This window comes from Pan troglodytes, chromosome 15, assembly GCF_028858775.2.
Source record: "Pan troglodytes isolate AG18354 chromosome 15, NHGRI_mPanTro3-v2.0_pri, whole genome shotgun sequence".
In the NCBI taxonomy this organism is placed as follows: Eukaryota; Metazoa; Chordata; class Mammalia; order Primates; family Hominidae; genus Pan; species Pan troglodytes.
Window position 1 is genome coordinate 25,441,763 of NC_072413.2, and position 15,066 is coordinate 25,456,828.

Below are 15,066 nucleotides of genomic sequence, written 5' to 3' on the forward strand. Positions count from 1 at the left end.
AAGGGGCTTTATGTAGGCTGCACATCCACTTTGCTTCAACTGTGGCTGTTGAGCTTCTGGGTTTTGAGGCTTTGCCGGTGATGTCAAGAGGAAAATATGATGGGGTAAGTTAAAACGCCATAAAGTTCACTTTTCTTATTGAGATTTACCATTTTTCTCCCTAAACAAATGTTTTGTGGCTTGTGTAGTCTCTTTATTAACTTCCAGAGTTCTGAAAAAGTTGATTTTGACATTTTTCTAGTGCTTTTATTAATTTTCACCAAGGAGTAATTTTTTTCGGAGCTCTTTAGTCTTTCATTCCAGAGGTGCTTTTCTCTTCCTAACTCATTTCTAAGGTAAAAAATAATAAGTCTCTCCTTACAAGTAGGAATTTGAAATTATTGATTTCAAATTATTTTAAAATAATTATTTGAAATTATTTACCCCAGATTGTATTAATAGGAAAGAACTTGGTAGATAATTCAGAGTAAGCCTTAATCACAAAACTGAGCAGCAAAGCAAACCTCTTCATTTACTAGGCTAGTCCAGGAACACTACCAGTGCTCTGTGACTCACAACTCCACGGAGCAAAGAATACAATAAACATAACTGAGTATTCAAAGTTTATATATGGTAGCTCTGGTTTTGTTGGTATGATTTTTCAGGCCCATCATTTTACTGCTTAAAATATGCACCTTGCTTATTTAAATGAACTGCATATATCTGTATTCTATTCTTATTACTAATTAGTTAGATTAGTTCTCAGTATGAATAAACTCCTCCATTAGACTGTATTTTCTTCTAGAGTTGGACCCTCAAGTTTTTTTTTTTTTTTTTTTGATGGAGTCTCGCTTTGTCACCCAGGTTGGAGTGCAGTGGCTCAATCTTAGCTCACTGCAAGCTCCGTCTTCCAGGTTCAGGCCATTCTCCTGCCTCAGCCTCCCGAGTAGCTGGGACTACAAGCACCCACCACCATGCCTGGCTAATTTTTTTTGTATTTTTTAAAAAAGATATGGGGTTTCACCGTGTTAACCAGGACGGTCTCCATCTTCTGACCTCGTGATCCGCCTGCTGCGGCCTCCCAAAGTACTGGGATTATGGGCATGAGCCACTGCATCAATGTACTTTATTTTTAATGCTTCATGACGTGTAGAGTGCCTGGTACTTTTTCTTAATTAACCAATTCAGGAAATATACCAAGGACTTAGTACATACTAGTCTCTGTGAATTATTCCAGGGACATAAGATGAAAAGTCTACTTTTGACGACCTCATGTCCCTTAGAATTTTAATGAATATTTTTCATTTATGTAATTAGCACATTATATTACTGCATGAGGTATTTCATTTTTCTGCATCCAACTGGCTCCCAGTGGTGGCCAGAGAGACAAAGTGAGAGACCATGACAGAGCATTGAATGTACGGAATCACTGTCTAAGAAAGTATTAGAGTTAATCAAGGTTTGCTTAATGTGTACATTAATGAAAATTTATTCATCGCTCAGAAATCCATAGAAAGACTTGTTCTAGGTATTGAAATTATTACTACATTAAACTGAAATACATCAGTTAATTGCAGATACATCTGTAATAATAGTTTGACTCTTAAAATAATGAGCATATAAGTATGAATAAACAAAATAACATGGTAAGGAAATTAGATATACATTAATAGTTATTAGATATAAATTAATAAAAATATTTTTGGTGTCCTACACAAAGTTTTGTCATTAAAAATGTCCACCTTACACGTAAATGACTATATTCTGCAATTAAAAGAGACAGAAAACATTACAGCATTTTGTATTGTTATTTTTTCTTTAAGAGCAGAGTCAAGAATATGGTATTAGAGTTAGTATTTCCTAATAATTGTCATATTTCAAATCATATTCCCATGGTATTATAGGGTAGTATAGTTGTGTACATGAAGTGGATGTACAGCATAAGCTGCTATAACAAAATACCGTGGATTGAGTGGCTTAAACAACAGACATTTCTCATAGTTCTGGAGGCTAAGATATTCAGGATCAAGGTGGTAATAAATTTGGTTCTAGGTGATGGCCGTCTTTCTGATTCGCATACATACATGTTACCTTCTCATTTTATCCTCACATTGGGAGAGAGGAAGGGAGCTCTGGCCTCTTTCTCTCCTCATAAAGACTCTAATTTCATTCTGAGGGCTCCATGCTCATGACCTCATCTAAACCTGATTGGCTTCCAAAGACTATGCCTCTATCACATTTCATGTTAGAGTTTCAACATACGGATGTAGGGGGTGGCAAATACAAACATTCAGTCTATAACAAAGCACAAGGGCAATAAACATCTAGAGGATTTTTCTTGAACATCAATATTTTGTGAGACATTGACAGAAGCAGATAATAATCAGATAGCCAAGTAAATGAAAGGCACCAGCTTGGTCCTTGAATTTAGTGTTCAATGTAATGTTGAGATGGAAAGATGGCAGAATCAATCACAAAACACAGTATCATAAACCACAATATTAATACTGTGATGCTTAGAGTGTGGATATACTAGGACCCATCTTGGAGTTTACCATTATTATGTTGCAGGAATCCCTTCTAACTTTCCCCTTCTCTTCTTTTCCCTCCCCCACATATCTCCTCTTAGAAACAAATTTCTCAGTCTACAGGAGAACATATCTAAAATGAATTAGTAAATACTTTTCAAATATTAAAGAGAAAGTGTTTGTTTGCAGTCTTGTTTTGCATAAGTTTGCTAAAATGTTTTATAACTTTACAGACTGCTTAATTTGACTTTTTATTACTGTAATATTTTCACATTATCTGAATAATGTGATGAAATACAAAACTATATTCATGTATTAAATGTATTTTTCCATCAGCTTATTTAATATATGCTTTATTATAGATTTCTAATCATATTTTCCCTGTATTTACATTTACAAAACTTTAACATAAACAGAGTTTCTATGAGGACATTTGGAATATAGACTCTCAGCAAAATTCCTCCTTCACTAACTCCCCTTTGAGTCAATAGGAAACTACCTAACGAAGGTAAAGCAGTTTAAAACCTCACATTTTGTACATATTAGGATTTTCTGTGATGTGATACATCTACATTTGATTTTTTATGTAAATGAATATAATCCAGGTATTGAAAGTATACCTGTGGGTTTTCATGATGCAAATTCATGTAATATTTGAGATCTTTAAGACCATACTTATTGTTTAACTAATTCTTGGGTACATCTTTTGAAACTATTAGCTGTGAAATTTACAGGTGTTTCTAAACACCATCTTTCGACACTGAGGAGTATCTGAGACATGCTGTGAGAAACTTCATTTCACATGGTTGCTTTGAAATGAACACTACAGGCATTTATTAAATATAAAATACGGAAAGAGAACTTTCGAAAACTATAGTTGAAGGACATAATGGAATTTAGTACACTTAACTGCTCTAGGTGATGAGTGTGAAACTTAATTTGTGCTAATCAACGTGAGGTGAAAAGAGCACAAATTAATTTGACATGCAGATTTCGTACTTCAGTAATGATGCTGAAAATATTTGGGGCCTAAACAAAGACAGCATATTCATCTCATTTGTCAGTGGAATATACTATGTCCTGTCTGTAGCAACATTGTACACATCTTCATTGAGGCTGAATGAAGTAAAATCTCTAATCTAGTCCTTTTGATATTTTTGATAATAAACTGATACGGAAAAAATGATGTCTTGCCTCCCAAAGCGCATCACACCACAGTGTGGGATGGAGGAGTGACACACTGAATCCTGAGAAGCTACAGAAACAGCTGCACCTTGTTGAGCAGTTGTCCTTAAATTAAACAAAACCTTGAGTCTTTTGTCACTATTTCCTGAGTTTTTAGTGAAAGCAAAGATATCCTTGACTTCTATACATCTGATATCTGCAAATATGATGTTTGACGAAACTTATTTTTCCATAATGAACAGACCATTACATTAGTAATTGTGTGTGTTTATGTTATTAAAAGTTACTGTGTGCTATCTTCAGAGTACCTTACAAAATATTGCAAATATTTTATTAATGCTTCTGTTTTCGCTTTCAAAAATATATTGAGTTAATAAACTGGGGCGAAAACAGAGCTACCTAACATAATGCCTGTTCAGTTAAAAACTATTTACTATAGTAGTTCTTGAAAATTTGTATTATATTTTTGACAATGTCTCCTTTTGTTCCAGTGTGATGACTTTTTCAGTTAAAGGACAGTAAATTAATATTCTGTAAAAAGTGATACTTTGACATTTTAATTTCAGGCAAAGATACACTCAATAATTTACATAAGAAAACAGTTCTTAGAAAAATTATGGAAAAATTTGAATTATGTTCCATGTTTGGATGAACCCAGCTGTTTTGCTTTAGTATGTATGCCAAGTAAAAGGGATGAAAATAGAGCATCTTATTTGACTTTGCATCTCTTGTGTACATGAGCTATTTCTATGTGTTTCAATGTGCTCTAGTGATTTATTGCCTTTTATTTTTCTCTAAATGTATTAAGTGGAGTTTGAGTGCAGAGTAACCCCAAAACCCAGGAAGGGTGACAAGTTGCAAATGAAAATGGCGCAGTAAAATAATGCACCATCAAAATAATGATTGTTTCTCATATCTTTCCCATCAGTATTGAGTCTTTTCCTTCTTAAGATTAATAAACCTATTTGTTTGCTCCTTATATAAACATGTCTTCTTGTCATTTGACACGTTTTTATGCCTATGGATTTTTTTTTATAGGTATGAACTTTTCGCATAGCTGTGGGGTTTCCAGCAATGAATTAAGGCTATTAAAGGAATGAGTTAATTCCAATGCTCATAGTGGAAAGATTTTTAAATTCCTTTGTATCTTGAATCAGGCTCTGATTCAGTCTGAATGAGCTGTTATGAAGAATTTGCCAATATATGTCCATGCTTTTTTGGCATGAAATTATTGAGATATATACATCACTTTTGATTAGCCAAACAGAAGGAAGAATAGAACTTAAATATGCTTCAGTAGATGCTTTACATCCTTTTGCTTTTTAAAGTCAGGATGCCTTACAAGTAGTTAAAGGGGAAGCTTAAAATAAAAATTTGAATTGAGGCATCAAAGTTTTATGCTTACACTTTTCCTCTCCAGACTAGCACTTGTTCTCTCAATGCAGCAGCACTTACAGGAGGTAGTTTCAACTGTCAGGACACTGTCTCTTTGCTTATAATGGCTGAGATAATTTTGAAAAAGCCAATGGCACTATACCATGTTCCATAGGTGATAAGGTACATCAGAGCTAAAAGACACACAGTTATTTCTTCAAAAGAGTTTTGTGAACTTGTGGTATAAAGATTGACATAGACAGTGTTATGGCTTTACAATGTGAAATTTATCTATATGTACAATGTATAATTAGTTGTGCTTATCAATTTCATTGCCACAAAAATTTTCTCCTTGATTAAAGATTAAGTGATACATTATGAATCTTCAGTAGGTGCAATTATTTGACTTTCAGAGTTAGCAAATTATGAAACTTAAACGTACTTGGGATCTTTAATGTCTTGGTAAAGTAATGTTATTGCATAAAAGGGTATAGATTCTATCACAGTAATTTGGGGAGCATTAAAAAATACCAAACATATAATGAACAGTCATATATTCCAGACACAAGCAGATGTGCATTATTATCTAATTATGTCCTTGCAAAAATATTACGATAGAAGTGTTATGCCCTTTCTATAAATGAGAAAATGGAGGCTCACAATGATTAAGTTTATTGTATAGTCTCCTACAGCTAATGTATTGCGGTGACATAGCCAAATTTATTGTTTTAAATTTACTCTAGAGGCCTGATAACCACACACCATATTGTGTCTTCTAAGACTTGATCCAACTCTGCCATTAATGTTTCTTATGTAATTCTCTCAGGTGAAGCCTTCTTATTTTCATAAAATTTCTCATCTAGTTATCACCTACACAAAGGACCAAACCATCTATGAGATCAGATATTCAAAAATTACGATTAAACAGTCATCATGTGGAAGTAACCATGCAATGTGGTAGGGTGGGAGGGATAGATACATCAATAAATGAGACAAACAAGTTACCAGTCCAAGAAAATGTCAAGTATTAACTCTGTGTAGGAAGCTGATTTTTAATCATAGCCTCCTGTTTTTGTAACTTTTTCACTCCTTTACTGGATCGCTTTGACTGCATCAGGATTTTCATTTCCTTGATATATTCATTTTCACATGATCTAGCCATACAGTCTTTATCTAGTTTCACATTTCTTATCCAGTACAATTTCTATAATTTGACATGTCAACAACTGTCTACTTAACTTCTTCGTTTCTCCTATTCTTTCCTTCTTTTTTTTGTTCTTTCCCTACTCATATCTAACCTTGGGCTAAAACAAACACCTGCTTTCCAGAGAAGTATTATATGATGCTGTTTAAGTTATTAAAATCTATCATCTCTACTCTCATTTGGGCCTTTAGCATTCCTCAGTCTTTGTATTTCATATTTGTCTCTGATCAGCTCTTTCTTCCATGTTCCCATATAGCTATTGAAAACATTATTGCTTTTCTCATAATCTCTTCTACTCCTCAAAATAATTAATTATCTCCCTACTTGGCTTTCAGAAAACACAATAAATATAATGTATAAATTTCTCAACAATGTGCTCCAACATCAATGACATTTTTTATTTTTTTCATTTCCTATTTTCTTCCTGCTCTGCAAATTTTAGAGGAAACACTGTCCTTCTTTCAATCTGCTTATGCTATAACTCTATGATCTTCTTTCTGTCCGTTGGACTTTACCCATCCATTATGTAACTTTTTTCTCTTAAACCAGTACACGAGCTTGTGCCACTCTCAAAAAAATAAATAATAATAATAATAATGAAATCCTCAACAATTATTCCCATCTCATTTTGGTCTTTTTTTCCTTCATTTTTACCTGAAATTAAATGTAACTGGGAAGGAGTATTGGTTGAGTGACCTTAGTGCCTGAGGCTATGGAGTGCTGCAAGCCAGATGCTTCTGTTGTCACTGCAGGGTGGAGGCTGTTAGGTTAAGCAGAAACTTGTATCTGCTGGCTGGCGCCCACCTCCCCTGGGCAATGCTGGAGAAAAACAGAGCAATGCTCGCTTTTTGGCTGACCTTTTAATAACCACACTCCTTCCTCACAGAACACACCCCTCTGTAGTTTCAAACTTCACTACGCTAACTTAGATAATATTCCTAAATGTCTAGGCTCATGTATTTATAGATCATCAACTTATTTGCGTTGACACATAACTGTTCTTCTGTATAAAAACTATTTTCATTCATATTGGTACTGATAGTTCCAGATTATTCATTCGTGTAGCTATCGACTGTGAAATTACTTGTACGTACAAATATTTATTTACCAAATTTCCTGACAGATGTTTCAGATATTTAAGATCGCAATCTCTCTCTCACAAGCTATCCAATTGTGAAGATTCTTACTAATGAACTCTTGTATTAAACATCAACTTTCACTGTAGATTTCTATTTGTAGATACTCTCTTTTCCCTTCAGCTACTCTGAGTCTGCCAGTATAGTAATACTAGCCTAGATATATATTCTGTTTACCTGTGTGTTTTTCAAATCTAATATTTTATGTTTTTATTCAATTATGCAAAATTTCCAGTCATTATTTCTATAAATAATTCTTTTTCTCAAATTTTCTTTTCTCCTTAGAACCCTAAAAGCCTTTCTTTAGATCTTCTCATTATTTTCTCGATGTTTTTTGATGTCTTTTTAAATTTGTTGATTGATACCTCAATTCTAAATTTTAGAAAATGCTTCAGATTTATTCTAGTTGTTATTTTCAGTTGTATCTATTCTACCGTTACATAGCTTTTCAACTTAGAATGTTTAAAGTAATATCGTTTCATGTCTAGATTTATATTTTGCTTCTCTTGGAAGTTTGAAAATTGAAAGCCTCTATCTTGCTGTCTTCTTTCTGAATGATGAGGATTTTTATTTTAAAAAACATTATATCTAAAAAATTCTGATATACCTTTGATTATATTAGCCCTTATTCTCTCTGCATCATGGATGACAGATGGGATTTCTAGACCTTTTCTCTGTAAATCTTGACTTTTCTTTTTCATTATGTTAATCACTGATTTTTTCCATCTTGTTTTTCAGAAACTGCCATTTGAATTTTCTAAGTTACTAATTCTATTCAGCTGCATCTATAGTTTTTATATTAAAATGACTTTATATTTTTATTTTCAAAGTTCATAATCATTTATTTTATAGCTACAATTTTATAAATGCAATGTTCTTTTTTAAGTCATTAGTTGTATTATATACAGTTTTTTAAAAATTGTATTATTGTTCTAAAGAGTTTTTCCTCCGTTAGCACTTCTGACTATTGATTTTCATGTAACTCTAATAATAATACTTCTAGAATTTTGGTTGTATAGTCATCTTGTTTTTGAAGCTCTCCACTGTCAGTTCTCTGAAGCCATACTAGTTTCTTGAAACCTGTCTCAAAGGGTCATGGAGAACAGTGAGAGATGCTGCCAGATGCTAGAACTCTGAATCCTGGGCTTAAAACCTCATTGCTGTTCCCAACTCTTGCTAGTAGCCTGTCTCTGCAGCAATGCTAAAACCATTGCTTCATCCTCAACCTAAGGGTTTCTGTTGCCAGTCCCTAAGAAACATGTTTAAAAGGGGCTGAGCTACCCTGCTCATCTGACATTCTCACCCTCTAGTTTGCTGATATTACTTTGTTTGCTTATTTGTATTTCAGGTTTATTACAGATTTATTATATATATATGTATATATATATACACACACACACATACATACACATACACACACACACATATAGTTTTGAAGCTACAGACTAAGAGTGGGAGTTACTCATTTGTATTCATTTCGCCATTTTAATCTGCTCTTTGTGTGTTTTCAAGATATTGCTAAGGATACTTAAACAGTCATTTGTTGCTATAACATCATTTATTTTGTTGCTACTAAGACCACTTAAAATGTCTCTTAATTTCTAAAGGTTCTTTAACCCACCTTTCTTTACTTTGAGCCTTATGACTTGTGGATTCTTGTACCTCAATTATGTTTTAGTTAGTTTGTTTTACTTTTACTTCTAACTCTCTAGTGTCATTTATTTCTTTTTTCCTCAGAAGTTTTTCTCAACATTTTTCTCTATGTTAATAAATAATAAAAGTTCTCTGAATTTAATTCTTCAATTGGTCATCATTATTTTTTTCATGCTCAATAATCACCTTTGATGATCTCCTCCATAGATATGAATTACCACCTTAATGTAGATCTTATTGTCTAGTACAGCTTAAACTCAATATATTACAGTACTCTATATTATTATTCATTAATTCTGAAAATCAATTTAAATTTAATTGTATAATTACATAACAACTTTCCAATTCCTAAACTTGTGTTCATATTATAGACACTGAGATTGTGAGAATTTCTCTATATAACAGCATATCCACAAAAAGATAAAAGTATGGTGTTATAACAGTATCTGAGGAGTTTATGAGAACTAAGTTTCGTTTGGGGATGAATACTGACTTACCTACAGACTGGGAAATTGCCAAATATTTCTGTTCTTCAGTTTCCATAATGGAAATGGCTCTTACAATATTTCAGGCAAAAATATCTACAACAACCATGGTTATCAGTAATAAATATCATTTTAAATAGCAAAATCCAGGCCTTATTTTGATCTAACTGAACTTCACTAGAAGGAAACAGTAATCTGAAGACACAGGTGTAATATAGGTAATGCATTGCTACACATATTTGTTTATGACAGATGCCTCCTTGATGGTAGTGTTCTCTTATCCAAAACACCATCAAAGGCATTCTTCACAAATGGCCCTGTATTCCTTGTATACAATCCGTGCAACTGAGCAAAATACTTTGGGTAGGATTTTCAGGGACAGAGCATTGGTATTCTTTTTATGACGGACACTCTCCTTTCCTTTCTGAGTCTGTGGTTTTCTCTTCTCTCTCATCATAAGCTGTTTACAATTTCTTTGGGCAGTGAGCCATTCTGATGTGGTGTATAATTTGTTTTGTTCAGTGGTTTCTTATTATGCATAGATGAAGTGCCTTTTTTATCACTCATTTAAATTATTGTTTTCCTCTGGTGATGGATTTTTGCAGCTTCTGTGTTTACTTTATTACTTGTGACTAAGGCATGCTTTCCTATCGGGAGCCCAGCAGAGGTTTGTGTTTAGTATTACTTCATCATCATTCAGCACTACACTCCCAGCAACATCACTAGGCAAAGAAAGAGACAAGTAGTCTATAGGTTAAATAGCTTCTGCGAAATAGCTCCTACTTTCCTTATAGCCTCAGCCTGCATTACAAATGATTTCAGACCTTTACAACCTACATTAACATAGTTAATTTACTTCCTATGTCAAATATTTCATGTGGTTATGCTTTTGCCATGAACAAAAAGAGGGAAGCAATAAAATGACATGAGCATTTTCTTCCCATTCTTTCTTTCCAATTTCAAATATGGATGTAAAATATTTATGGAATGTAAAAATTCATCCCTGAAGACTTAAGTGAGTGAATAAGCTATAGCCAGACGTTGGAAATTTCTGTAAATTGACTGAATCACTTGCATCACTCACAAAAATAACAATAACAATATTTTTTTAAAGGCAGAAAGAAAGAGAAAGAAGATAAAAAAGAAAAAAATTGCTGGCTTATGTTTTTATAGCTGTAATTCCTCTCAAATTTCTTCTTAGTTAATTCCAGTGTTCCCAAATTTTATTCCTCACTCACAAAATTAAAGAATTATAAATTAGTTTTAAGTGGTTTTGAATTTCATTCCTGTTCTTCAGATAGAACCACTTGGAAATTCTCATGGAACATAAAAAGGTATTCTGCTTGCTCAGAAACTCCGAGGGAAAAATGCCACTTCTCTTCTTAGTAACCATTTTACATCTATTACTTCTTACTAACTATATTTTCTAAGGCATAAGTAAAGTCCTGCTAATAATTTAGGTCTATTTATTTTGTTCATTCAAAAGCAAATATAACACAATTCTTTTCAGCAAGTCACATTTGAGTCAGACACTGATCTTGTCAACATAAAATATTTTAGCCCTCTAAGAAAGATAAACTGACTAATTGAACAACTGTGGAAAGTAACCCATGGCAAACAATACACACAAAGTCGTCTCCTTGTTAAGAGAAAATGTTCAATTTTGTTCAATCAGAGGGGAAAGAACAGATTTTGGAGACGAACTAAAGCTGAAGAAATATCAGTGCTGCAAACTTATATAAAATTCAGGGCATTGGAAGACATTGTTTAAGATTTTACATGCCAGAAGAAAAAACTTGAAGTTTATTCTCGAATTACAAGACCCAAAGCTTGTTTGAATCCAAGTTCTTGTTAATCTACAGAAATCTCAGTCTCAGTTTCTCATCTGTAAAATAATGATAACAACATGTAGATTTCAACATCCGTGTGAGGGTAAAGTGAGATAGAATATACAAAGTGTTCACCATATCTCTCGGCACACATAAAATGCTCAGTAAAATAAAGCTGATATCAATGATGGTAATTATAATCATGTGTTATGCTGACAATAGAAAGTCATCAAGAAATTTTGAGCAGTGGAGTATGACTATAGCTACATTTCAAAAATTCGAATCCAGGGATAGTGTGTAAATGTAATTAATTAATGGAGACATGAGAAGATTAGTTTTATGAACAATAATATTTAAATAAATATAAATAATAAATATTAAAACATGGTTAAAATATTTGTTTAAATAGGCATAAATAATAAATAAATAAATTTTAAAACTACCAACTTAACCAAGGATCTCCACAATGGCGAAGAATGGATGTGGAGAAGATTATGGAGACAATATTAGGTCATAGAAAAAATTTATTATGTAAGCATAGTGATATTTTATATAATTAGTTTTTGATGCAGTTTTTAAAATCCAGTTCTTTTATTTAATGCTCATTCTAACTCAATATTTGATCGTTCTTGTAAACTCTTGCCATGTTTCTCTTGTGTTATGCATTGGAGTATTTAAAACGTTCATCTCAATTTCCATATGACTTTTCATAGATTGGCAGATGGTAAGTAATAATTGAGTAGCTGAGTTTCACAAAATTTAATTAATTTAGGACACATATTACTATTAAGCAGATGAGAATACATTATCATTTTACTTTGGTTCCATTCTTTCAATAAATAGATATTTCTAGTATCTGCATGGCAAGGAGAATTCATTCTGGAAAATTCTTCTACAAATGAGTATATTAAACTTTGGGGATTTTGGTAAGTGTATTTCATAGCAGTTGAGAATTTGTATTCTGGAGTCAAATGGACCTATCTTCAATTTAGAGACTGCCATTTACTGTATATATAACCATGGATCAATTACCTTGTCATCTAAGTCTTAGTTTATTAATCTTTAAATTATAGGAAATGGAAGTACTGAACTTATAGGATTGGTGTGAGCATAAAATAATATACAATTTTATCATATTGCCTGTTAAACAAGTATACAATATTATAATTATCATGAACACTAAGCTTCAAATGATAGTAGCTAATCTTCTTATGTTGTATCTGAATTGCTCATGGTCTTATTTCCCCCTATTCATTCTTCACCACTAATTTACAAAGGATGAGAAACAAATTAAGTTTTGTGATGTCAAGATTTTTTTGTAAAAAACTCAATTAGAAGAGCATATGTTATGTGTTGTCAAGATCCAGGATTGTTGAAGAATTGTTCAGCTATCCAGAGTTCATCAGTCAAATTTCTTCCATATTAGTGGCTAGGGAAGGACTTAGCTTCCAAGTAATCTTGGATTCAACAGTAAAGAAGTGATATTTTCAGACATGAACTCAGCTAACTTTGAAATCAACTCTTATTCTGTGTCTGAGGACAAAGTATGAAATCATTGTTATTGTTTTGAAATCTGTTGCTTTTCTTTCTCCTCTGACTGTTCAAGTATCATTACCAGTTTGGCTTCTAGTTAATATCCTCCCAAGAAATCTTGTGCCGAATGTTGTATGCAAATCATCAGAGAGATATAAGGTGGGAGGGACCTACCAACAGATCTGTACCTAAACAACATCAGGCCATGGTAGCAACTTCATTATGACCTTTGGTGGTCGCATCTTGTAAACTCTTTTACAAGAGTTTCTTTTGTACTCATTTTCCCTTGCCATCTGAAAGTTATGTCTAGCCTTGATCTCTCTAGCTGCTCTTTAAGCTAATTTGATCTTATTATTTCCATTGTAGAGATCAAGAACATCTGGTTATCATACCCTTCTTACTAACCCTTTACACGTTGGAAGACTATTAATACAATACCACTAGATTTTCTTTACTACAAGCTGAATTATTTCAAATCCTTCAATCTTACTGTTACTCAAACTATTTAGCAACTTCTTAATTATTTTTGTGCCTCGGGCATAGCCTCTTGTTTATTTCTCCAAACTCATTTAAAATTAGAAACTTTAAAAATATGTCGTTTTCTAAACATGATAGTCATCACTGATGAACATGTAGAGAAATTAGCTTATACTCCAGAAAAATTTTAAACTTTGACCTAGAATATGCTGTATCAACTCCAGCATAATTCTTCTCAGTATGTGATTTAAAAAAATTTCCTACTTCTATTATTTCCTCAGTTCCTAATTCCATAAGCTTCAATCTGTACAGAGACTTAATGAATGGCATATTTGAAGAAAAGAACTATTTAGCTGAAAATCTTAAATGTTCATACTAATGTATAAATTTTATAATATGCAATCCTAGACAATGGAATAGAAAAACTATGCACACTCATTAGAGGTTTGGATTAAAAAAGATACTTGAATTATATATAAAAGCATTTCTGAGCAAATCTCACTTTGTTTTTCTGCTCACTCCAAGTCTTACCTTTGAGATTGTTCACAGAATCCTGTACTTTATAGAATTTAGAACAGTTTGGAATTTTGTATTTCTTTGTGTATTTAACATTTAATCTCCCACCAAACTTTAAGTTTCATTAGGGTAAGTAGGGACCTTGTGCATTTTTCTTAGAATTAATATCTGGTATATAGTAGATAATCTAGAAATGTTTATTAATTGTGTAAATGAATAATATGTAATTTGCAATTGAACCCGAATACATGTGCAATTGCTACCTTCCTAAGTCTGAAAGCCCATTTTATTTATTTGATTAAAAATATGATTAAAAGGAAAGTACTGCCTAGAGACAGGATATATTAAATTGTTACTGAAATTACATGTATTAACTCAAATTTATTGACCTATTGTCAAGAACAAAACAAAGACCTTAGAATTGGGACATAGCAGAGGTCTGTTTTGATGAATATGTTGTTGGAACAGAGGTTTGGGAAGATGGGAAATCAGTGATCCTTTCCTATGTTAGATTCTGTAGCAGGAAAATATAGATAGCTAGCCAGATACCTCATCTGTGAAATGCCTTCTCTCTTTGGAGTAAATGGGTCTGGAGGGTTTTAGAGACGGGGTGAGCACTATAGAGCTGGTGAATACAGGTAAAACTTTGGTATAAAAATACTGTAAGTGTGAATGGCTTTTTGTCAAACAGTCAACACCAAGACTTTAAAAATAATTATTCTATAACAATGTATCTGCTTATAGTAACTTTTCTATGACAAATATCCAAATGAAAAGTTCAAAATCTGTGTCAGTAGAGAGTAATTTTCTTCACTTTCTAATCTTTTACAAGAATTCTACACATCTTTTCTTGTTTATGTTTTCTTTCTACAGGCTATATATGCCATTTCCAGCAATGTCCTTATAGTAACAAAAGTATGCTGTAAAAATTTTGTAATATAAGACATATTAATAAAACAACTAAAGGTGTTACACCCTAGATTCCTAATCTTTATGCACTGCAATGAATGGGAATATTCTTAATGTATAAAATATGCATTCTTATTAAAATATGCATGCAAAGATTTATATGCAAATAGTTTGGTCAAAGCTGTCACTGATGCTTTGTGACCTTGAACACATCTCTGACCTTTCCTGTGTTTTAGTTTTCTAATCAGAAAACTGGTT